At 40.9% G+C, this 26,641-nt stretch overlaps 1 long non-coding RNA gene across 1 annotated transcript; it reads left to right on the top strand.

The window, feature by feature from the left end:
• Positions 1-26,197, top strand: LOC117072983. The gene is made up of 3 exons (XR_004433042.1): positions 1-277; positions 1,992-2,077; positions 25,666-26,197. It is a non-coding gene; the product is annotated as an uncharacterized LOC117072983 (long non-coding RNA).
• Positions 26,198-26,641: the final 444 nt, after the last annotated feature.

Raw genomic sequence — 26,641 nt, 5'->3', positions numbered from 1 at the left:
CAAGATGAGATTTGGGTGAGGACACAGCCAAACCATATCAAGGCCCTTCTGTGTTTGGGTGGTACCATGTGATTATTTGGCCAACAAGTTATGAGTAGAAGGGTGTCACTTCCCAACCAAAGCCATTTAATTACCTGTGTGAAACCCTCCAGAGCTCAGTGCCCCCTCTGTCACAATGACCAGCAATGTTCCAGATAGTGACCACTCACTCAGCTAGGGTTCCAGAGGGAGGAAGATACAGACCAGAGCCCCAGCTGACCTGCAGTGGACACATGAGGTAAGTAAGGAATACATCTTTGTTGTTTAAAGCCATTGACATTTTGAGATTGTTTGTTACTGCAGCATAACCCTGCCTATCCTGACTGATACACACAACAAAGAGGCTGATCATGATGAGGAGACCAGAAAGAGCAAGGGAATTTTAATGAGGGATGAAATTTTGACTTGAAAGAGAACTAGTTGAGTGGAGGATTGAGAATAAGAGCCAAATTTAGAGGCTGAAGGGGGAGAAAAGATAGCGCTTTCCCAACAAGTCCTCAGTCAGTACATGTCTGTCCTAAAGACAGAAGCAACAAGTATGTGTTGTTCACTCAAGGAGTGTATTAGCCAGGGTTTTCCAGAGAAATAGAACCAATAGGATATATATATATGTATCTTTAAGATATATATATCCAACATATAAACAAAAATATATAAATATATATCTAACATATAAACAGAAAAAACTATTGTCTATAATTTTATATATATACATATACATGTATATCTCAAACAATAAATGAAGAACAACAAATATTCTTGACTGTTTTGTTCTTACCTTGTTAGAACTCAGCAGATACATGGAATCTTTGCACCCCTAGAATTACATATACAGATGATCCATGACTTACAATGTTTTGATGTAAAATTTTTTTGGCTTTACAATGGTTCAGAAGCAATACTCATTCAATAACACTCCTTGACTTACATCCTGTTAAACACATCATAAGTTGAAGACCTGCATATGTGTGTGTGTGTGTATAAAAGAGAGAGCAGAGCAAGACAGAGAGAGAGACAAGGAGACAGAATTATTATGGGAGTTGGCTCACATGATTATGGAGACTGAGAAGTTCCATAATCTGCCATCTGCAAGCTGGAGAATCAGGAAAGCTGGTGGTGTAATTCAGCCCAGGTCTGGAGGCCTGAAAACTAGTAGAGCCAGTGGTATAACTCTCCACTGGGGAGTTGAAAGTGGGGGACTGCTCTACGTCTCAGAATACAAAGGCTCAAGAACCAAGAGCTCCAATGTTTACAGGCAGAAGAATATGGATGTCCCAACTCAAAGAAAGAGGGAAAGACTTGTCCCTGCTCCACCTTTTTATTCTAACAGAGCCTTCAACAAGTTGGATGATGCTTACCCACATTGGTGAGGACAGATCTTTACACAGCCTACTGCTTCAAATGCTAAGCCCTTCCAGAAACACCCTCACAGACAGACCCAGAAATAATTTATTACCAGCAATCTGGGCATCCCTTAGCTCAGTCAAGTTGGCATATAAAACTAACCCTTGTTGCAGGATTCAGGAGGAGGAGAGAGACCTCGGGTTGAAACAGGAGAATCTTTATTGAGTGCACTCAGGCCCAGCTGACTCATCTCCAAAAAACTGGACTTGGAACAAAGACTGCACCTGACTTTTATATACACTTCACAAAAGGGGATGGGCTAGCTTGAAGCAAGCTCACAGTGCCATGAATGCAGGGATACAGAGGCAGGACAAAGACAGGATTGTTGCCAAGCAACCTAGATGTCCATTCCCTAGGTTTGTCTGGGAACAGACTTATCCTATACTTCATTCTGGTGCCCAGGCAGCTGTAGTTCAGGCCTACTCAGGCTTCTCGTGACCTTCGTTGTACTTCTTAGATATTGAAGTCACTAGTTACAGAGAATAGGAATCTATCAACTCATTCCATAAAACAAAGGAAAATTTGTTTTTCTTCTCCTTATGTTGAAGGAGTGCTGGGAGAGTCTCCAGAGCACATTACATAATATTACCAAGACTTTTCCTGGGTCTGGGCTGTGCCTGTTGCTGCCTCTGGGGTAAGTCAGACTAATACAGGAAAACTTATTTCTCTTTCTTTTTAATTATTTTTCTTTAATTTCCTGCCTCAACCATCACAACAATCAACCCTGGATCCCCCCAGTTTATTTGTGTCTTTTGCTTTATCCACCTTTTTCCTTTATTTGAACTCCTATAGTATTAGTGAGCTCAAATACATAGGTCTTAATTCAGTGTCTCTGAGTATTCATAGGAAAGCCTCTGTGTAAATCCAACAAACAGAATAAAACTATAATAGTTAACTATGTATAATATTATAGATAGATATTATAAATCTGCTCTCCATAATAATTAGCTGTTATTGAAGCTTAAAACCCCTACAAGATGCCACACATCCCTGCTCCAAAATCCTGATGTCTAATTATCTCACTGGACCAGCCCCTTTTTCCTTACGAACTTTCTATTTCAGTATCATTTATTACCCATCCTCAGCAGTAAGTGTTTACCGTCTAACAACATAGGCCCAATCACCAAAACATGAAAAAGATTCAGGAAAAGAATATATTTTTCTACCCTCCTCCCCAACAACTTAGAGTTCCTTGTATTTCTCTGATATCCCAATGGATGTAAATGCTAATGGTTTTGAATGAGATTTGAAGTTGCAATCTTAAAATGAGGAAACATAACACTTAAATGCTGTTAACTCAGCTAGCTTTAAGAGACTAATAGAGCACAAGGTACTAGGCCTCTTGGCAGTTAAAGAGCAATTCATCATCTATGATAACAGCAAATATTAAAATGTTTTCGTAGGGGATATAGAAATTCTTGCATCTTGCAGTTGTATTAACTGTTATCGTTTTCTTGTATTTTCATTTCCATGTTTCCTGGATGCCCCTGAGGTGCTTACACACTGTTCCAGACCCTACAGAGTTCAGAAGGGAAGTGAGAGTAGTTACATCATTCGCCCCACATCCCACCCTCCATCGAGGACTGATCTAGGGCAGTTTGACATTCCTGCTGTCCAAATTCCTTCAGTAAACATCATTAGCCTTCTGCCATAAGCAGAGATGGAAGCAATGTGGCTCCTCCTCACAACTTTGCTAGCAGGTAGTATGCTACAAAATAAGCAGTCCACAGACAACATTCATTAGCAAGCGAGCACAAACATCGTCTTCCAGCCTGCTCAGAAAGCACTCTCTGTCCCTATTCTCTGTCCAGCACCTTATTGGAAAGTTTCCTCTGAGGCAAGCACAACGATATTCTGTCAGCAGGATCAGACCCACCTTCTAGTTTTATCTAGAGACAGAGTTCTGCATGCGTTCTGGGTGGTTGAGGACCCAGAATGCTGTTTCATAGCCATCAAGTACTGGGTTTACTTATTTTTTTAATTCATTCACAAAAAGTTGCTAAAGCCCATAAAGTCTTACCAGCCCACCACATGTCTTGAACAATTTCAGCACTCATTTCTTACCCCTTTTATGCTGATTAACCAACCCTCCAGCACTATTCCTGTTTAGATGGCAGTCCTTGAAAACTTTGCCACAGCCACTTCTGGGAAGTGTGTTCTGGAAGGAAGCACCTGAGTCTGGTCTTTAAGGATGTCATTTCTCAGGGAGCTGCCCAATTTGGGCTATCCTGTCCCTCCTTAATAAATGCCCTGCCCTTCAGATGCAGTGTCAGTTCCTCTGGTCCTCCACAATAGGACATCTAGTAACCATCACTTTCCTAGTTATGGGCATGAGTTTGCACTGAGCCATCCACATGTCCTTGGAAACTTCAATGCAAATTTGCAAGGCAGGACCCAGGGTGCAGTCCCAGCCTGCCTCAGAGCACAAGGGATGCTAAACACATTCACCAGAAACACCCTCTCGCCTGCAAAACCTAACCCCTGATGCTAGTCCAAACCGGCTCCCTCTCCAAGGATACAGAGCCTTGGACTCTGATCATGCCAAGATCTAGAGTCCTTCCAGCTTATGCTGTTAATAGTTGGGGCCATGCTTATTAATAATATGTAGCTGCAGCCCCTTAGTTCAGCTGTAAACATTCCTCATCTGCGTGATTAGCTCTTATCTTACTGATTAAAAAGCTTCATCCTGCCACAAAACCTGCCCTTTCTGAATGAATGGCTCTTCTAAAGGCAGCCAAGTTCTCTAAAACACATCTCAAACCCAAATAAAAAAGAATCTACAACAAAAACAAAATTCCACTATTTTCTTTATGGAATGAGAAAAAAAAAGAGCTTCAGAAGGTTTTTAAAAGTTCAGCTCCATGCTTACTGAAAGGACTAAAAGTAGTTGTGACTACAACTGGGGACTTGAAGAGATAAGGTTGGAGAATAATTCAATGGCCAGTAGGAGATATTAATAAGTTTTTTTTTTTTTATCTTGAGGGATCTGGTATAACCACTAAGGAGTTTTAAGCAAGTAAGTAGTATTGAGTTTTGACTTTACAGATATCACCCCGGAGGATGGATAATGGATTGGAAGGCAGAAGGCAGGAAGACTAGTCAGTGGTCAAGGAGAATGATGGTAGTGGCTTCAACTAGGGTGGTAGTAAGTAATACAGATGGAGGGAGGTGGACAGATTCAGGAAATACTTAAAAACACAATGGCCAGGTGCAATGTCTCATGCCCATAATCCCATTCCTTTGGGAGGCCAACACAGGATTGCTTGAGCCCAGCAGTTCCAGACTAGCCCTGGCAACAGAGCAAGACCCCATCTTTAAAAAAAAAAAATCTAAAAATTAGTCAGGCATGGTAATACCCACCTATAGTCTCAGCTACTTGGGAAGCTGAAGCAGAAGGATTGCTTGAGTCCAGAAGTTCAAGGTTGAATTGAGCTATGATTGTAGGCTATTGTATTCCAGCCTGGGCAACAGAAATGAGACCCTGTCTTTAAAAAATTGTAAATACATAAATAAAAGCATGATTGCTTCCTCACCTCCTTTAGGTCTCTGCTTTAATTTTACCTTCTAAATGATTCCTTTCTCGACCACCTATTTAAAACAGCAGCCCCGGCCGTGCGTGGTAGCTCACGCCTGTAATCCTGGCACTCTGGGAGGCTGAGGCAGGTGAATCACCTGAGGTCAGGGGTTTGAGACCAGGCTGGCCAACATGGCAAAACCCCATCTCTACTAAAAATACAAAAATTAGCTGGGTTTATTGGCACATGCCTGCAATCCCAGCTGCTCAGGAGGCTGAGGTGGGAGAATCACTTGAGCCCAGGGTGTGGAAGTTGCAGTGAGCTGAGATTGCACCACTGCACTCCAGCCTGGGTGACGGAGCGAGACTCCATCTCAAAAAATTAAATAAATAAATAAATAAATAAATAAATAAATAAAACAGCAGCCCCTTCCCCACACCATATACTTTCTCTGCTTAATTTTTCTCCATGGTTTTTATTGCCATCTGACATTCTGTATAACTCAATCATTAATTTGATTATTGTTTGTCTTCCCCAACTAAAGTATACACTCTTTGAGGGCAGAGGCTTTTATATCTTTTGTTCTCTGTAGCTCCGATACTTAGAACAATCCCTGGCACACAATAGATGGTCAATAAATATCTTTAGAATGAATGAATAGGTGAAAGATGACAGAATTGACAGGACGTGATAATTGGTTGAATGGGAAGGGGTAAGAGGAAGTGGTAAAGGAGCAAAGGTAGGTTCCCCGGTTTCTAGCTAGGTTAACTGAGGGGATGGCCTGCTATTCAGTGAGATAAGGAACACCAGGCAGGACGGGGAGAAGCAGGTTTGGAGGTAAAGGGTTGGAGGTGAAGGAGGTGATGATAAACTTGAGGCACTTGTGGGCCGTGTACAGAAAGATGTAGAGGCAACAGGACTTTGGGCTGAAAGAATAGATTGTACAGCCTTTGGAGTCCTTATACATTAAAAAAATATGTGTTGTGAACCCACTTGGTTCCAGACCCTACACCAAGCATGTTGGATACACAGATGAGTAAACTGAGGTTGTTACCAGAAAGCGGTCCTGATCCAGATCCCAAGAGAGGGTTTTTGGATCTCACGCAAGAAAGAATTCAGGGAGAGTCCATAAAGTAAAGTGAAAGCAAGTTTATTAAGAAAGTAAAGGAATAAAAGAATGGCTACTCCATAGGCACAGCAGCCCTGAGGGCTGCTGGTTGACCATTTTTTTGGTTATTTCTTGAGTATATGCTAAACAAGGGGTAGATTATTCATGAATTTTCTTGGAAAAGGTGGGCAATTCTGGGAACTGAGGGTTCCTCCCTTTTTTATACCATATAGGGTAACTTCCTGGTGTTGCCGTGGCATTTGTAAACTGTCATGGCACTGATAGGAGTGTAGCAGTGAGGATGACCTGAGGTCACTCACATGGCCATCTGGGTTTTGGTTGGTTTTAGCCAGCTTCTTTACTGCAACCTAGTTTTTATTGTTGTCGTTGTTGTTGTTTGATACTGAGTCTCGCTGTGTCACCAGGCTGAAGTGCAGTGGCATGATCTCTGCTCACTGTAACCGCCGTCTCCCAGGTTCAAGTGATTCTCCTGCCTCATCCTGCAGAATAGCTCGGACTACAGGCACATGCCACCAGGCCCAGCTAATTTTTGTATTTTTGGTAGAGATGGGGTTTCACCATGTTGGCCAGGATGGTCTCAATCTCCTGACCTCGTGATCCACCCGCCTCGGCCTCCCAAAATGCAGGGATTATAGGCATGACCCACTGCACCCAGCCTAATGCAACCTCTTTTATCAGGAAGTTCTTTATGACTTGTATCATGTGCTGACCTCCTATCTCATCCTGTGACTTAGAATGCCTTAACTGTCTGGGAATGCTCAGCCTCATTTTACCCAGCTCATATTCAAGATGGAGTTGCTCTGGTAAAGGCCTCTGACAAGGTCATGCAAATGGATGACATTACATATAAAGTCACAGTTACCACACAGTTGATAACAGCCAGTGTTACTGAGGGGGCAGTAAGTAAGCACTCTCATAGACTTTGGAAGCAACTGGAAAAGGGTGATCTTTCTGGAATACAATTTGACAGTGTATATAAAAAAGTTTAGAAATTTACATATCCGTGACTCAGCAATTTTCCTTCTAGATATATATATATTTGCTGGTCATAAGCACAAGATCTGCTATTCGCCAAGAGGAAAAGGGAGGGTATGACCAGCTAGTGTACTAAGCAGACACCTAGGAGCCCCATTCAGTGATGCACCAGCAGGACACCCTAAGAGAGGTTATATGGGTCCCATCTGGATGCAGCTACAGAAAAGTAAGGGTCTATCTCTGGTTCCTTGCTCATGTCTAAGCCAGACTCTCACAGAAGGGCAACTGGCTCCCTGTTCTTGTTATTTGTCTCTGCAACACAAACTAATCCAAGACTTAGTAGCTTAAAACAGTTATTGTATCTCATGATACTATGGGTCAGGAATTTGAGGGGTGATCAGCTGGGTGATTCTTCTGTTCCATATGGCACCAACTAGAGTCACCTGATGGTACTAAGCTGATACCTGGGCCAGTTTGGAACATCCAAGATGGCTTCATTCACAAGCCTGACACCTTGGTGGGAACAGCTCTCAGGCTGTAGTCTTAGAGCCTATCCATGTGATCTCTTCAGCAGGGTAGTTGAACTTCTTAAACGGTGACTCAGGGCTCTAAAAAAAACCAAAACAGATGTGACCAGTCTTTTTAAATGCTAGTCCTAAAATTAGCATAGCATCACTTTGACCATATGCTAAAGGTCAAAATGTAATAGGCCAGTCATAGATCCAACCTCTCAACAGGAGGAATATCAATGAATTTGCAGCCATCTGTAATCTGCCACACTCTCTGGTTCAGGATTTTCAAGGGGGCAAGGTCTGACGCATACATCCAAGTTGTTCTCCTTCTGCTCCTCTTACTGTGTGGGCCAATTTCTCTCTAGAAGTGTCTTGCAAAGTCAAAATCTCTCCACTTCTTTCTTCATAGGAAATGAGGCTTATTATAGCAAACAAAAAGGATCCCTTATGCTATCATTCTAATCCCAAGGCTGTCTGGCTCCATTGAGATGCTAAGCTGGCTCTCCCGAGAAGGCCATTTGCTGTGAAAGAGATGTCATCAGCCTGGCAACATGACTCATCCAAGGGTGTGGAGTTTCTACTGATCAGTTATCACACTGGTCACCGGCAATAACTGGCCATTCTGAAGGCAGCTAAGCCAGACGTGCAGACCTTTGTTATAATTCCTGAATATTCTTGTGAAAGTCATTGAGACTTCCTTATTTCCCAATAGTGAAGAGATATAGCTCTTGCCAGTGTTATAGACAGTTTAAAATCTCTTAGGGCATCATGAAGTACACAAAAAGTGCCTGAGGGGTGGCCAAAAGTGAGAAGATAGCTACAAATTGGTGAGGCACCGTCAAGTCAAGGAGAAGAGCGACTAGTGGCACTGGGAAATCTCACTGAGAAAGCTGATCGGAGAGAAGGTCCCAAGAGGCTGGAAGATCCTCTCATCTCAGGCTGACATCAGGACTCCCCTTGGATTATCTTTATATCAGGAGGGCCTCAGGAAGGTTTCTCTGAACGTAGATACCTTTCTACCTTGCAAGGCTGGCAGGTGGTTACAAAGGGCATAGGTTTTCCAAGTGCTCAAAGAGAGGACAGGTGGCTCATGCCTGTAATCCCAGCACTTTGGGAGGCCGAGGTGGGCAGATCATGAGGTCAGAAGATCGAGATCATCCTGGCTAACAAAGTGAAACCCCATCTCTACTAAAAATACAAAAAAATTAGCCAGGCGTGGTGGCGGGCGCCTGTAGTCCCAGCTACGCAGAAGGCTGAGGCAGGAGAATGGCGTGAACCCGGGAGGCAGAGCTTGCAGTGAACCGAGATCGCGCCACTGCACTCTAGCCTGGGTGACAGAGCAAGACTCTGTCTCAATTTAAAAAGGGGGGGGGGAAGGACGGAAACTTCTGGAAAAGCATTTGGTGCAGCTGTAAAAAAAAAAAATTCACCAAAAGGACAGTCTTCCCATTCCCTTTAATTCCATTGCTAAGCCTCTGTTAAAAGAAAAACTTCAGCCAAATTAAATTTAAAGGAGTTTAATTGAGTAATGAATGATTCACGAATTGTGCAGCCTTCAGAATCACAGCAGATGCAGAGAGACTACAGTGATGCCTGGTGGTCAGAACAAATTTGTAGACAAAAAAAGGGAAGTGACATACAGAAATTGGAAGTAAGGCATAAAAACAGCTGGGTTGGTTACAGTTGGGCATTTGCCTTTTTTGAACACATTTTGAACACTCAGCAGTATATGGGTGGTTGAAGTAAGGCTGCTGGGACTGGCCAAGACTCAGCTATTGTTACGGGTGCATACTCCTAAATTAGGTTTTTAATCTTGTCTACCTATCCAGTTAGGTTACAGTTCATCCACAAAGACTCAAATATGGAAGTGTGGAGTCCTTGTCAGACCATGTTTAGTTTGCTTTAATACCTCATAACTGTTCATTGCAGCACTAGGTCAGGTTGAGAGGTTGGAAACTTCCAGAATGGTGAAGTAATAACCTTCCCAAAATCCACTCTTCAGAATACGTGGCCAAAAAATAATAATAATAATAATAATCAACTTTTAAAAAACTCTGCAATTAACCAAAGGCTTGCAAAAAACCCAAGGAACATTAATGCAAGAAAAACTGCTGAATCTTGGTAAGAATAGCAAAATGTTGTAACATTCTAACTTGCACTATTCCTGTACTCCTCACTCCCACTCTGCAGAAACCTTGAAAACAGCAGCTCTGCAATTATGAAAGCTATGAATATGAGCAGCCTTACTGCCACTGGAGGTATAACCTGGGTTTAGAGCTCCCCCAAAAGCACATCTCCTTAGAAATGTCACTATTTTACCTGTCTTTCAGCTCCCTGGAAAAGTTCCATTCACAGGATGTTATTGTCATTATTTGATTGCTTGGGATCTGGGGATTAGAACTTATCCCTAGGGTGTTTGTCAAAAACAACCAATAGCAATGATTTAACATGTGGCTGCCTGAGGCTGCAATACCAGTTGGGGCAAATGGGAGCCCGGCAAAACATTTAAAAGGAAGATCTTGGGAAGGGGATATTCACAGGGGGCTTTGAAAAGCTCCAGCATATCACAGGGGATCTGGAAGGCCATACACATGGCAGAGCTGTGTGTGCTCAGGAAAGACCTAAGTGGAACCTAACTTCTCACCTCTGACTGACCTTGCAAGCAGGAAGTCATACCAGAGCACTGAAAGTGTGCCCCAACACATAGCTAACAGTACCCCTTGGCTAAGGCTAGAGACTTATTAGTTCAAAGAACTTAAGAAAACCTCTGTTCAATTATTAGCCGACCACTAAGTTAACTGAGTAGGACTTCAATCATAATAGGAAATACTTATTTACAGAATTTGTCCAGGAAAGTTACTAAACAAACAGTAAAAACAACAAAACAGCAACAACAAACCCTGGATACAGAGGGTACAGGTTGAGCATCCATAATATAAAAATCTGAAATTTGAAATGTTCCAAAATTTGAAAGTTGAGCACTGACATGATGCCATGAGTAGAAAATTCCACAGCTGACCTCACGTGACAGGTCTCAGTCAGAACTTTGTTTCATGCACAAAATTATTCAAAGTATTATAAACAATTACTTTCAGGCTCTGTGCATAAAGTACATAGGGGAGCAAACATAATTCCTTTTCCTTTCTAAGTTCTTAATTGAGACACCCTCCTGAAAACAAAAGTAAGATTAACAGAAGAAAAACCAGAAGTTTAGTAATGCATGCTGTACCATCACAGGGAAAGCCCTCAGTTCAGAAGTATTTCCCTCTCAAGGCAGTGGTTCTGGGGCCTTGCTTAAATAGTATTGTTAACAAGAGAGGGGTCCTGATCCAGACTCCAAGAGAGGATTCTTGGATCTTGGGCAAGAGAAAGTTCAGGGTGAGTCCACAGTACAAAGCAAAAGCAAGTTTATTAAGAAAGTAGAGGAATAAAAGAATGGCTGGCTACTCCATAGACAACACAGTCACAAGGACTGCTAGTTACCCATTTTTATGGTTATTTATTGATGATATGCTAAACAAGGGGTAGATTATTCATGCCTCCCCTTTTTAGACCATATAGGGAAACTTCCTGTTGTTGCCATGGCATTTGTAAACTGTCGTGGCACTGGTGGGAGTGTAGCAGTGAAGACAACCAGAAGTCACTCTTCATGGCCATCTTGGTTTTGTCGGATTTTAGCCGGCTTCCTTACTGCAAACTGTTTTATCAACAAGGTCTTTATGACCTGTATCTTGTGCTGACCTCCTATTTCATCCCATGATTAGAATGCCTTAACCATCTGGAAATGCATCCCAGTAGGTCTCAGCCTCATTTCACCCAGCCCCTATTTGAGATTGATTTGGTCTGTCTCAAATGCCTCTGACATTCCCCACCACCTCCACTTTTAAAAGACAACCCTAATTTCAAGATTTGCAGAGGAATGAAGATCTATCTTCTGTAACTTCTTCAGGCAGAATAGGGGCAATGATGTTCATGCCCCTAACTATTAGTCTCTTATATTTGGGGTAGAGAACAGCTCAATCAGAAAACATTGGTATGATGAGGGCCATTCATAACTTTTGAGTTCCAACAAAAGGTGATATCTGGAATATTAATAAGTGTTCAATTTAAGAAAACATTGAGTAAACCTCATCCTTATTCGTATACAAAGAGTACAATAGCAATATATTACACAAGAGTAAGGCAAAATAAGTAAAATTATCCCAAGTAAACTAAATTAGAAGGCTTTCCATGAACTGGGCAGCTGTTGGAACCAAGCTGATATGGGGTTGCTAGATGATTTCAATATGTGCCTAGGATTAGAATATTGATCCAGATTTTTACATTACCCATGCCTCTTGTTTCTTCTGAGCAGCAGCCAGAGATCACTGGTTGGTTCACAGGAATAAGCAGGATCAGTCTTAATTGCAGGAAATAAACTGATAAACAACTAATGAGACTAGAATTTAATAACAAGTGTACCATCGTCCTTGAAACATAATTTTTCTCTCTCCAGTTTCCCATTTTTATTAAGACAAATCATGGTAAGACTGATTTGTTTTATTTTACTTGGCCTGATTATTTGTATAAAGTGCAGCAAGAATAATTATTTTTCACATAAGCTCTCTTTAAATTGCCATTGATGGAACTCTGTTCCATAAAAGGAATCTTAGATAAGACTTTTTTAGAGCTGAGCCCTGCCATGGGTCTGTACTCTCAAATACCTGTAAGTTGAATAAATTCCTCTCCTCCTGAGGTTCCAAGATAACCTAGCTCTCCTAGGCCTGATAGAAAGTGACGTTCTTTACTTACGACATGTCAGGAACCCTGCACAGGGACTGTGTAGACAAGGTCTGATGCCAGTTTTCCCAAGGGACTTTTATTGGCTCTATAAGTCAAATTTAATTCCTTAAAGGAAAACACACCATTCCAGTCAAAGCCTTGGTAAAATAACTAGTTTTTCCAATTGTGTCCTGTTACAAAAGAAAACAGATTCTTATTGCAAATAACATGCAAATAACTATATTGCCATAAATTAAGATTATTCACATGTAGTTTCCAAATTCTGGAGAAACAAGGTAGAGAGAAACAAATATGCTCTAAATTAGGTTCATAGGAGTATACTTTACCTAATTGATAAAAGCCATAAATAGCTTAAAATTTGTTTTCTTGACTTTGAAAAACAAAACAAAGAATCAGCAACGTTTTAAGCAAAAAGTTAAAAAGATTACTTTAGACTTCTTTTAGTTTACTCCATGCAGTTAATTTCTCTTCTGTTTGATATTCATGAACATTTCAGTTCTCCATGATAATTCTGAAAGTTATTTCTTCTATTCTAATGTCATAATTTCCAAATTATCAGAAACCTGCATTTAAGAACACCTGTTAGAGTTCTATAGCTGACTATAAACCACCTTTTGAAGAGGATTAAAACAAGACAACAGTTGTTTGTGGATGACAAAATGTTTTAGGACAACCACAGCCAAAAACATGATTGAAAAAGAAGTTTGGTTGCCTCTGTGGCATACAATGATTTTATGTAACAATTATAATTATTAATAACCTACAATAAGTTTTATTATATTTGTCAGTGCTTCTTGTATGATTTTACTATACCAAACAAGGCAAATTTTACCTTTGCATTAGTGTACTGTTAAACCCAATTCTTAATAAAACCTTATACATAAATCTGTCCAATCTTAATCCATTTGACCACAAGATAAGATTTTCATAAATCTTGTATAACCCTTTACAAATTTTTATTAAGAGCAGATTATAAGCAGATTTTTGCTTTAAGAAAAACTTGTTGTTCTTTTATTCCACTGTTCAATTTATGGAAAAACTGAATGATACCCCTTTAACTTCAGCCAGTATGTTCACACACAGAATCTCTTTTACAACTAATTTTTCACAAACCTTCCACAACTTGCTTAAATCTTCAGCTTTACCTTATCTAACTTAAAACAATCCTTTAACACTTTAGGCATAGAAAATCCACATTCCTATGACTTCTTATAATCTTTTACCAAAAACACATTTCACTTTCTTTACACACCTTGCACATAAAACTGTTTTTTAGTCTCAAATACATGTTACACTATTAACTCTTAGCAACTCTTACTTCTGGTGAAAAGCCTGGTTAGTAAGCCATTTTAATTATGTACTAGTGTGGAGCCTAGGACCCAGACAGAAGTGCAGAGAAGTCCTGACTCTTTTCAACATCTAACTTCACAGGTCCCAAGCCTTACCTAGCTGTAAAACAGGCAAGTTGTACAGTTAAGCATCACAGTAGTATTCTATGAAGCATTTAAGAGGCCTAATCACCTTTAAATTTTACATTTCTTGCATAAATTCCCTGTTATGGGAATTTCGTGACCTACACAGACTATCTACGACATACTTTGACTTTGTGACTTATCCTAAACATCCCTTTTTTTAAACAACCAGTTATTTTAGTTTAGGACAAGAATTTACCATATAAGATCCTTCCTTGTATAAAGTCTCTTTTCTTTATAAACTTCTTTGCATAGCTATGGGGTATGGCTAATTCCACATGTCTCCAGGCCTTATCTAGAATCTAGGGCTTCAAAGTAGGTAAACTGAACAATTTTTAAAAGTCAAAGAAGCAGTTTATGACCTTAAAGCATTTAGTAAACTTAATATCTGACCTGTATAATTTAGACCAGATGTTTACATTTTGGAAGATATTTTTATTTTACCAATAATTTTAAAAAGTCTCTATTTTCCAAAGATTACTAAAGTCACATGAAGTAAAAGGCATTACACTTTCTACTTTTTTGACAAAATATTTGATTTAAGCACTTATTTTTAAGCCAATTAATCAAAGCTCTTTCATATATAATCACACACACAACACATATAAATACACAGACAGACAGAAGATAAAGGACTCATTCTCTAAGCCAGGAAATGGACCCTGAACCCAGGCCACCATTATGAAAAGAGAAAGCATGGCCACATGGTTACAAGGTCAAGCTCCCAAGGACATACTAGACAAGAAGGAAACTTCATCCAGTTTTTTTCAGGGACCTGCAGCAAAGTTTGTAGCTGACCAGTTTGTTGGGCCATTTTGAAAAGCCCATGCTCTATCCTAAGGTACCCCTCTTTATGAGAGAACAATACAGAAAAACACACAAAGCGCACCAGATTTACTACAGCTTAACACTAGTCTCTCAAATCCTTTTTCCATTAATCATAACTTTACAGAGGAGATAAATGTGATTCTTACCATTAATTCAACTGGTTAGCATAGAAAGAGAGAGAGAAAGAGAAAGAAAGCATTGCCCGAGGCAGGGTAGGGAAGGCAAAGAGCTCAGGGAGACCAGAGAAAGATCCACACATTGCTCAAACGTTCAGGCAGCCACTTGTTGGTCATGAAGGGATCTTTTCCAGCAGTTTCATCAGCTCTTAGGTTTTCCCTTTTAGGGAAGAAGACACTCCCCATGTCCTATGATCCTGTACATGCCTAATCCTGTCACCCACAGCCGTCAGCAATGAGTGCAAGGCAGATTAATCCAAAGAGAACAGCAGTTAGCATCCCATAGTGCCAAACCCATCCTTAGACAAAAGGGACTTTACCGAGAGGGGCCTCTAACCCACTTTGTCTTAGGAGAGACTCTAACTCCTCTAAGTTGAGCCTCTAACCCAATCCCATTCTTTACCAGGTATATGCACCCTACTTACCCAAAGTCAGCCAAAATTGGTGCAAGCAGATGATTTTTAGTTGGGATTAGGGGTCTCTTCAGTATCATCCCTTCGTGGTTGCCAGAAAGATGTTACAGGAAAGTGGTCCTGATATAGACCTCAAGAGGGGGTTCTTGGATCTTGGGCAAGAAAAAATTCAGGGCGAGTCCACAGTGCAAAGCAAAAACAAGTTTGTTAAGAAAGTAGAGGAATAAAAGAATGGCTACTCCGTAGACGGAGCAGCCACAAGGGCTGCTGGTTATCTATTTTTATGGTTATTTCTTGATGATATGCTAAACAAGGCTGGATTATTCATGCCTCCCCTTTTTAGACCATATAGGGGAACTTCCTGTCATTGCCATGGGATTTGTAAACTGTCATGGCACTGTTGAGAGTGTAGCAGTGAGAATGACCAAAGGTCACTCTTCATGGCCATCTTGGTTTTGATAGGTTTTAGTCGGCTTCTTTACTGCAACCTATTTTATCAACAAGGTCTTTATGACCTGTATCTTGTGCTGAACTTCTATTTCATCTTGTGACTTAGAATGCCTTAATCATCTGGGAATGCAGCCCAGTAGGTCCCAGCCTCATTTTACCCAGCCCTTATTCAAGATGGAGTTGCTCTGGTTCAATGCCTCTGACAGTATTTTCACAAAGACCCATAAATCTTATATAGTGACAAGACAAAGAAGGCTTCCAAAAGGCAGGAAAATGTGGAAAGGTGAATTTATGAGAAGAGTAAAATCTGCTCTAGATGATCTAGCAGCACTGTTTCTGACTTCTGTCTCTCAGTTTATAAGCAAGCATTATAAAGGGGCCTGTCTTTAAGTGGGAAAGGCAGAGAGCAGGGTCAGAGTGTGCCCCTGTGTTTAAACCTTTTATAAGACTTAACTAAAATCCCCAGTACTTTAGAGAAGAATATTTTTGTTTCCTTCAGCTGTATATGAAACACAAATGAATTTCTTATTTAGACTTGGGTCCCATCCCCAATATATCTCATTGTATATATGCAAATAATCCAAAATCCAAAATAAATCCAAAATCCGAAACACCTTTGTTCTTAAGCATTTTGAGTAAGGGTTATGTGACTTGGTCTGATTTCCACAGTTACTACATTACATTATTTTAAATGTCCAGTTTTGAATTACTAGGTATGGGGTTTCTTTTTGGGTTGATGAAAGTGTTCTGGAACTAGTGGTGATGCTTCCAGAACCTTGTGAATATACTAAAATCCACTGAATTATATGTACATTTTAAAAGGGTCAATATTATAATATAAAACATATTTCAATTAAAAATTTTAAAGAAAAAAAGTCCAGTTTTTAACAAAAAAACTTATGAGATGCACAGAGAAATCAGAAAAAGACATACACAAGAAAAGATGAGTCAATAGAAATTGAGGAAATCCAGATACTGTACTTATTATACAGATACTTTTAATCATCCAATATGAATATTTTCAAAGAATTAAAGGAAATCATGTCTAAAGAGTTAAAGGACTGCATAATAATTGTATCTACTCAGCAGAAACCTTATAAGCCAGAAGAGACTTGGGGCCTATTTTCAGCATTCTCAAAGAAAAGAAATTCCAAACAAGAATTTCATATTCCACCAAACTAATCTTCATAAACAAAGGAGAACTAAAATATTTTCCAGACACAAAGATGCTAAGAGAATTCTTTACCACTATACTAGCCTTACAAGAGATCCTGAAGGGAGGTATATACATTGAAGCCACCTGGCCAACATGGTGAAACCCCATCTCTACTAAAAATACAAATATTAGCCAGGTGTAGTGGTACATGCCTGTAATCCCAGCTACTTGGGAGGCTGAGGCAGCAGAATTGCTTGAACTCAGGAGGTGGACGTTGCAGTGAGTCAACATCTCGCCACTGCACTCTAGCCTGGGTGACAGAATGAGACTCCATCTCCAAAAAAAAAAAAAAGGAAACCAAAGAACAATACCTACTGCCAGAAATACATACTTAAGTACATAGACTACAGACCCAATGGAGCAAAAACACAATAGAAATTACAAAGCAAAAAGCTAACAACTTCACCATAGGATCAAAACCTCGCACATAAATATTAGCCTTGAATGTAAATGGTCTACATGCCCCACTTAAAAGGCACAGAGTTGCAAGTTGGATTAAAAAAACAAGACCCTTCCTTCCATGTGCTGTGTTTAAGAGACCCATCTCACACATAATGGTGCCCAAAGGCTCAAAGTAAAGGACTGGGGAAAGATCTGCCATGCAAATGGAAAACAAAACAAAACAAAAAGCAGGGGGTCACTCCTCTTATAACAGATAAAACAGAGTTAAAACCAACAATAGGAATAAAGGACAAAGAAGGGCATTACATAATCCAATTCAACAAGAAGAGTTAATTATTCTAAATATATATGCACCCAACATTGAAGCACCCAGATTATTGAAACAAGTACTTCTAGATCTACAAAAAGATTTTAGACTGCCACACAATAATAGCGGGGGGCTTCAACAACCCACTAACTGCATTAGACAGGTCATCGATGCAAAACACTAACAAAGAAATCCTGGACTTAAACTCAACTCTTCACCAATTGGACCTATTAGATATATGCAGAATACTCCACTCATCAACCACTGAATATACATTTTTCTCATCTGTATATGGAACATACTCCAAGATTGATCACACGCTCATTCATAAAGCAAGTATCAATAAATTTTTAAAACTCGAAATTATACCAACCATACTCTCAGACTACAGTGGAATAAAAATAGAAATCAATACCAAGAAGATTCTTCAAAACCACATAATTACATGAAAATTAAATGACTTGCTCCTAGATGACTTTTGGGTAAACAACAAAATCAAGACAGAAATAAAATTATTTGAAATATATGAAAACAGGGATGCGACATATCAAAATCTCTGGCATGCAGCAAAAGCAGTGTTAAGAGGAAAGTTTATCACACTGAATGTCTACCTCAAAAAGTTATAAAGATCTCAAATTAGCAATCTAACATCACACCCAGAGGAACTAGAAAAATAAGAGCAAATGAACCTCAGATCTAGCAGAAGAAAAGAAATAACTAAAATCAGAGCATAACTGAAAAAAATTGAGTCCCAAAAATCCATACAAAGAATCAACAAAACCAAAAGTTGGTTATTTGAAAGGATGAACAAGATTAATAATCTGCTAGCTAGGTTAACAGAAAAGATCCAAATAAGTACAATCAGAAATGACAAAGATGACATTGTAACTGATTCCACAGAAATACAAAAGATCCTAAGAGACTATTATGAACACCTCTACACACAGAGACTAGAAAATCTGAAGGAAATGGATAAATTCCTGGAAACACACAATCTCCTAAAACTGAATCAGGAAGAAATTGAAATACTGAGCAGACCCATATCGAGTTCTGAAATTGAATCAGCAATTTAAAAACTACCAACCAAAAAATGTCCCAGACTGGGTGGATTCATAGGCAAATTCTACCAGACATACAAACAAGAGCTGGTACCAATTCTGCTGACACTGTTTTAAAAAATCAAGGAGGAGAGACTCCTCCCTGACTCATTCTGTGAAGCCAGCATCAGTTTTGATAACAAAACCTGGCAAAGACACAACAAAAAAGGAAAACTATAGGCCGAGATCCTTGATGAATATAGATGCAAAAATCTTCAAATGCCAATCATTAAATGCAAATCAATAAATGTGATTCACCACATAGACAGAATTAAAAACAAAAACCATATGATCATCTCAATAAATACAGAAAAAACTTTCAATAAAATCCAACATCCATTCATAATTAAAATCCTCAACAAACTAGGCATCAAAGGAACATATCTATGACAAACCTACAGCAAACATCATACTGAATGGGCAAAAGCTAAAACCATTTCTCTTGAGAAGGGGAACAAGACAAGGATGCCTACTCTCACTACTCCTATTCAAGATAGTACTAGAAGTCCAAGCCACAGCAATCAAGCAAGAGAAAGAAATAAAAGGCATCCAAATAGAAAAAGTTAAACTATCTCTCTTTGTGGATAATAGGATTCTATACCTTGAAAACCCTAAACACTCCACCGAAAAGCTCCTGGAACTAATACATGACTTCAGCAAAGTTTCAGGCTACAAAATCCATGTACAAAAATCAATTACATAATTTCTACACACCAACAACAATATTCAAGCTGAGAGCCAAATCAGAACACAATTCCATTTATAATAGCCACACCAAAAACAAAACACCAACAAAAAAAATCCTAGGAATATATATAACCAAGAAGATAGAAGATCTTTACAAGGAGGACTACAAAACACTGCAAAAAAGAAATCATAGATGGTACAAACTAATGGGAAAATATTCCATGCTCATGGATTAGAAGGATCTATGTTATTTAAATGGTCATACTTTCCAAAGCAATCTACAGACTCACTGCTATTCCTATCTAACTCCCAATTTCATTTTTCACAGATTTAGAAAAAACTATTCTAAAATTCATATGGAACCATAAAAGAGCCCAAGTAGCCAAAACAATCCAAAGCAAAAAGAACAAAGCCAGAGGCATCACATTACCCAACTTCAAATCATACTGTAAGGCTACGGTCATGAAAACTACATGATACTGGCTCAAAAACAAACACATACACCAATGAAACAGAATAGAGAACCCAGAAATAAAGCTGCACACCTGCGGCCATCTAATGGCATCACGTTACCCAACTTCAAATCATACTGTAAGGCTGTGGTCATGAAAACTACATGATACTGGCTCAAAAACAAACGCATACACCAATGAAACAGAATAGAAAACCCAGAAATAAAGCTGCACACCTGTGGCCATCTAATCTTCTACAAAGTTGACAAAAATAAGCAATGGGGAAAAGACTTCCTATTCAATAAATCTTGCTGGGATAACTTGATAGCCATATGTAGAGAAATGAAACTGGACCCCCACATTTCACCTTATAAAAAAATAACCCAAGAGGCATTAAAGTAAATGTAAGACCCTAAACTTTAAGAATCTTAGAAGAAAACCTAGGAAACACCATTTTGGACATGGACTCTGGGAAATAATTTATGACTAAGTCTTCAAAAGCAATTCCAATAAAAACAAAAAGTGACAAGTGTGACCTAATTAAAGAGTTTCCTCATAGCAAAAGAAACTATCAACAGAGTGAACCGGCAACCCACAGAATGGGAGAAAATATTTGCAAACTGTGCATCCAACAAAGGTCTAATTTCCAAAATCTATAAGGAACTTAAATAATTGAACAAACAAACAAAAAAAAACATTGAAAAGTGGGCAAAAGACATGAACAGACACTTCTCAAAAGGAGACATACAACAATATATGAAAAAATGTTCAACATCACTAATCATCAGAGAGGGGCAAATCAAAAGCACAGTGAGTTTTATTAAAAGGAAGAACTTTACGTTGGAAGACTAGCCCACAATGGAATAAGTCACATTTTAAAGTGGTGTGCTGCTTTTCACTTAAATACTTCAATCCAAGATAGAGGGCCATTTATCACAATGTTGAATGTGATTTTCTTCTCTACTGGGTAGAGGATTTTTTAGAAGACCTCTTGTGTTAGGATTCTCTAAAGGGACAGAACTAATAGGATATAGGTGTATATATGAAGGGGAATTTATTAAGGTGTATTGACTCATACAATCACAAGGTGTAAGTCCCACAATAGGCCATCTGCAAGCTGAGCAGGGAAGGGAGTCCATCCCAAAACCTCAGATGTCAGGAAGCCAACAGTGCAGCCTTCAGACCATGGCCAAAGGCCCAAGAACCCCTGACAAACCACTGGTGTAAGTCCAAGAGTCCAAAAGCTGAAGAATTTGGAGTCTGATGTTCAAGGGCAGGAAGCATTCAGCATGGGAGAAAGATGTAGGCTGGAAGACTCAGCAAATCAAGTCCTCCCGCATCCTTCTGCCTGCTTTATTCTAGCCTCGCTGGCAGCTGATTAGATGGTGCCCACCCAGACTGAGGGTGGGTCTGCCTCTCCCATCCACTGACTCAAATATTAATCTCCTTTTGTAACACCCTCACAGAGACAACCAGGAACAATACCTTGCATCCTTCAATCCAATCAAGTTGACACTCAATCTTAACCATCACAACTCTGTTTTCAAGTTGACTTATAACTTGACATCCACCACCACCACCATTTTTTTTACAGAAAAAATATGAAGTAGTATGGAATTATGATATATACACATTAAAAATATACAAATTTTAAAAAACAGAGATCAGAAACCACATGGAAGACTTAGGAGAGTAGCAACAATTAAAATTAAAAATTTGAGCTTATGGAAGTTCAAAGAAGAAAATTCAACTCCCAACCATTGGAGATGTTGATTTAGTACATCTGGAGTGGAACTGGGTAATATATTCTTTTTTTAAGCCTGTTATCTAATTCTGGTTAGAGATCGACTGTCTCAGACTGTCTCTCCCAGCTCTTGGTCATCTCCTCCATGATTTTGTCAGGGGCTAAACGTTACCCAATTTAAGGTAAGCTTAAGAGTATTCCTGTTACAGATAGAAAAAAAAAGTTCGTGGGCAGCAGTTCCCAGAAGGTGGGTATGAAATGCCTAGCTCCCTCCCTAATGGAGAAAAGCAAATCTCACCATTCATTATTCACAGGGACTGTTTTGTAGTTCCCTAAAGCAAAGTTGTTTTATCCTGCCTAACTTGGGAGGCATTCTCTTTGGTTCACCCTAATGGAAAACGGAAGAGAAAATGGTTTATCGACTATTCTTGCTGAGACAAGCCTCTGAGTGACCCAAAACAAAAATCAACTAATCAATCCCAAGGCTTCCCACACATTGACTGGAAATCTACCCCCACAAGTTGATGTGGGAGGGAAACACCCAAGTTCCCAGAAAATCCCATTTATCCATAAGACCCTTCTCCTGGTTATTTCAGCCTCGCTAGGGATAGACACTAAAGTGTTATAGCTCTGGTCCATTGCATGAAGAGTTTTCCAGGGCCTGCAAGATGTTCATGGTGGCATCAACTGGCCACCTCAGTCATAAATGGTCCTGGAAATCTGACTTGGATCAGTACTGCCTTCTGATCAAAACTCAGATGATCAGTGATATCCAAGGTCCCTAATAACTACTGAATTCTCAGATTCCAGTGTGTGAGCATGAGACAATGAAGGCAAATGGGTAGAACCTGGCACACACACATCCCAAGCACTGTCACAAAAGGAGGATTCACACATACCAACAAAGTCTCAGACCAAAGCCAAGAAACAGCACCCGATGTTCTTTTCAACCAAGACCTCTGCTTAATTCCAAACATATTCTTCAGGCTGGATGTCGGGCAGCTGAAGGGTGATCAGTCTTCTGCTGGAATTAAAGCCTGCTGTGATGTTAATGAAGAACCACCAGTGGGTTTGCTGGAAGGTAATTTAGATCTACATAATTATGACTTAATCCCTCACCTGGTGACATCAGAAAGGTCCTTACCCAAGTGCAAGCTGCATGGTTTCATGCCACAAAGAGTACAGCTGTGTGGCTCCTGTTCCCTTTTGTGAGTAGTGCTCACATCAGTCATGATAGCTTTATTAAATGGTGTAACCCGACCCAATTCTTGCACACGGAGTGCTATTTCCTAATCAAAACTGCAAAATGTGGCTGAGCAAGCTGTGAAAAGAAAGCTAGGTCTGCATCTTAAATAGCAGATTAACTGCTCTGCATGGGAAAGTTGCTGGGGTGGAGGGGTGGGGACAGCTGAGAACATCAGTACTTCAGGGGTAGCAGTTGGAGGTACTGCCTCTCTAGCAGTTGGAAGTGAAGAAATCCTCACAGCTGTCTTCAGAACTCTACCTCTGGTTCTGGGAACAACTGTCATGGCAGGGACACACATTCAGCCAGTTCCCAGGGCCAACGAGAGCTCTCACTGAAGTGTTTATGCTTCTTGTCCTCCATCCTCCAAGGGAGATGAGACATGGGTGTGAGAAAGAGAAGCCCTTTAGAAAATAGCTTGGAGCCACGTCCAACACAATGCCTGACTCAAATGCAAAGCCAGTGTTTTGTGCCATCACGTATGATAAAGATGTAAGAGTTTCTTAGGCCAGAGGCATTCAAGGAGGGATAGAGTTTATGTCAAGCTTGGGGTAAGGAGGTGGGGAAAGGGTCAAGGTTGTTTCCAGAAGGAGATGGTGTTTGGGCTTCACCTAAAGGATGGTGTTATGAGTTGAACTGTGTCCTGCCCCAAAATGCGTATTTTAAGTCTTAACCTCCAGTACCTCAGAATGTGATCTTATTTGCAATTAGGGTTATTGTAGATGTAATTAGTTAAGATGAAGTCATACTGGAGTAAGGCAAGCCTCTAATCCCATAAGTGGTGTCCTTGTAAAAAGGGTGATGGGACTCAGGACATGCTACTGAAATTGTGGCACTTTGGCATTTGAGAAAACAGCAGAAGCAGGAAGGTCATTTTCACCGTTCCCCTCACCCTTTCTCCCTGAAGCAGGCCATAAAACCTAGGAAGGTCACTCTTTGACCTCCCTCGCTTCTGTCCTGGAGATGCTCATGTGACAGCTCTCCTGTCTTACACCTAGAGGGAAGGAAAGTCACACAGGGATACCAAGAAGGAGCTGAACAAACAGGCCTTCTAGCTCCCCCCAGTGTATTTTCATTAGACGGTTCCCTTTGCTCCTTCCATCACACTTCTTTTTTTTTTTTTTGAGATGGAGTTTTGCTCTTGTCGCCCAGGCTGGAGTGCAGTGGAGCAATCTCAGCTCACCTCCACTTCCTGGATTCAAGTGATTCTCCTGCCTCAGTCTCCCAAGTAGCTGGGATTACAGGTGCCCACCACAACACCCAGCTAATTTTTGTATTTTTTTTTTTTTTTGAGGCGGAGTCTCGCTCTGTCACCCAGACTGGAGTGCAGGGGCCTGATCTCAGCTCACTGCAAGCTCCGCCTCCCGGGTTTACGCCATTCTCCTGCCTCAGCCTCCCGAGTAGCTGGGACTACAGGCGCCCGCCACTTCGCCCAGCTAGTTTTTGTATTTTTAGTAGAGATGGGGTTTCACCGTGTTAGCCAGGATGGTCTCGATCTCCTGACCTCGTGATCTGCCCGTCTTGGCCTCCCAAAGTGCTGGGATTACAGGCTTGAGCCACCGCGCCTGGCCAATTTTTGTATTTTTAATAGTTACAGGGTTTCGCCATGTTGGCCAGGTTGGTCTCGAACTTCTGACCTCAGGTGATCCACCTGCCTTGACCTCCCAAAGTGCTGGGATTACAGGCATGAGCCACTGCACCCAGCCCTCCCATATCACTTCTGCACAGGTTTTACTGGTTCTTTGGGTCTTTATTTATTTATTTATTTATTGAGACGGAGTCTCACTCTGTCACCCAGGCTGGAGTGCAGCGGTGCGATCTCTGCTTACTGCAAACTCCGCCTTCCAGGTTCAAGCGATTCTCCTGCCTCAGCCTCCTGAGTAGCTGGGATTACCACGCCCGGCTAATTTTTGTATTTTTTTTTTTTTTTTTTGAGGCGGAGTCTCGCTCTGTCGCCCAGACTGGAGTGCAGGGGCCTGATCTCAGCTCACTGCAAGCTCCGCCTCCCGGGTTTACGCCATTCTCCTGCCTCAGCCTCCCGAGTAGCTGGGACTACAGGCGCCCGCCACTTCACCCAGCTAGTTTTTGTATTTTTAGTAGAGATGGGGTTTCACCGTGTTAGCCAGGATGGTCTCGATCTCCTGACCTCGTGATCTGCCCGTCTTGGCCTCCCAAAGTGCTGGGATTACAGGCTTGAGCCACCGTGCCTGGCCAATTTTTGTATTTTTAATAGATACAGGGTTTTGCCATGTTGGCCAGGTTGGTCTCGAACTTCTGACCTCAGGTGATCCACCTGCCTTGACCTCCCAAAGTGCTGGGATTACAGGCATGAGCCACTGCACCCAGCCCTCCCATATCACTTCTGCACAGGTTTTACTGGTTCTTTGGGTCTTTATTTATTTATTTATTTATTGAGACGGAGTCTCACTCTGTCACCCAGGCTGGAGTGCAGCGGTGCGATCTCTGCTTACTGCAAACTCCGCCTTCCAGGTTCAAGCGATTCTCCTGCCTCAGCCTCCTGAGTAGCTGGGATTACCACGCCCGGCTAATTTTTGTATTTTTAGTAGAGACGGGGTTTCACAATGTTGGTCAGGCTGGTCTCGAGTCTGTGACCTCGTGATCCGCCCGCCTCAGCCTCCCAAAGTGCTGGGATTACAGGCGTGAGCCACCGCGCCCGGCTAGATTTTCATTTCTAAAGTCTTCCATGTTACATAAAACTTAAATAAACATATGCATTTTTCTTGCTGGTATGTCTTTTGTTATAGTGGTCTCAGCCATGAATGTTGTTAATGGGTGAGGAAAATACCTTTTTCTCCCTACAGGAGGAAATTTGGAGACACACACATACATGGGAAGATGCCATGTGAAGACTTGAGTTCTGCTGCCACAAGCCTAGGAACCATTAGAAGTCAGGAGAGAGGCCTAGAACAGCTCCTTCCCCAGCACCTTCAGAGGGAGCAAGGCTCTACCAACATACTGATTTTGAACTCCTCGCCTCCAGAACTGCGAGACAATGTATTTCTGTTGTTTTAAGTCACCCAGCTTGTGGTACTTGGTTACAGCAGCCCTGGCAAACGAATACAGGTTTGTAGAACTGTATTTTTAGAAATGGGAAGGTGAACCTCAAGTGGAAGGAAGAGCATGAGCGTACTGGGGTAAGAATATGTATTTATATATTGACAGCATTCAGCAGTTTGGTTCTACTGGAACCAAGGTCTGTAAAGGAGCGTGGGAAGGTTACTGTGGCCAAGTAACAGAGGCTTTGAATGCTGAAAAAGACATCTAAATTTTGGGGCCGGGCACGGTGGCTCATGCCTATAATCCCAGCACTTTGGAAGACCGAAGGGGTAGATCACGAGGTCAAGAGATCGAGACCATCCTGGCCAACATGGCGAAACTCATCTCTACTAAAAATACAAAAATTAGCTGGGCGCGGTGGCGGGCACCTTGAGAGGCTGAGGCAGGAGAATTGCTTGAGCCCAGGAGGTGGAGGTTACAGTGAGCCAAGATTGTGCCACTGCACTCCAGCCTGGCGACAGAGCAAGACTCCATCTAAAAAAAAAAAAAAAGACATCTACATTTTTATCTAGCGGAGTTTGCTTGTTTTGTGTTAATATTTATTTCTATCTATCTTGGCCTAAAATGATTTGAGGTGGCTGACCTTAGCATGTAGATCATGGCAAAGCAGATTGTGGGCCAGGAAGTGACTTGATCAGCACCTGCACGGGAAGATAATCTCGGATGCAACTCCTTGGAGAAACAGAGCCAAACAGCAGCCTAGGTGAGAAGCTGTGGCCA

This window comes from Trachypithecus francoisi, unplaced genomic scaffold (assembly GCF_009764315.1).
Source record: "Trachypithecus francoisi isolate TF-2019V2 unplaced genomic scaffold, Tfra_2.0 Lachesis_group4, whole genome shotgun sequence".
Lineage (NCBI taxonomy): Eukaryota > Metazoa > Chordata > Mammalia > Primates > Cercopithecidae > Trachypithecus > Trachypithecus francoisi.
This window is presented reverse-complemented; position numbering and strand designations above follow the sequence as displayed.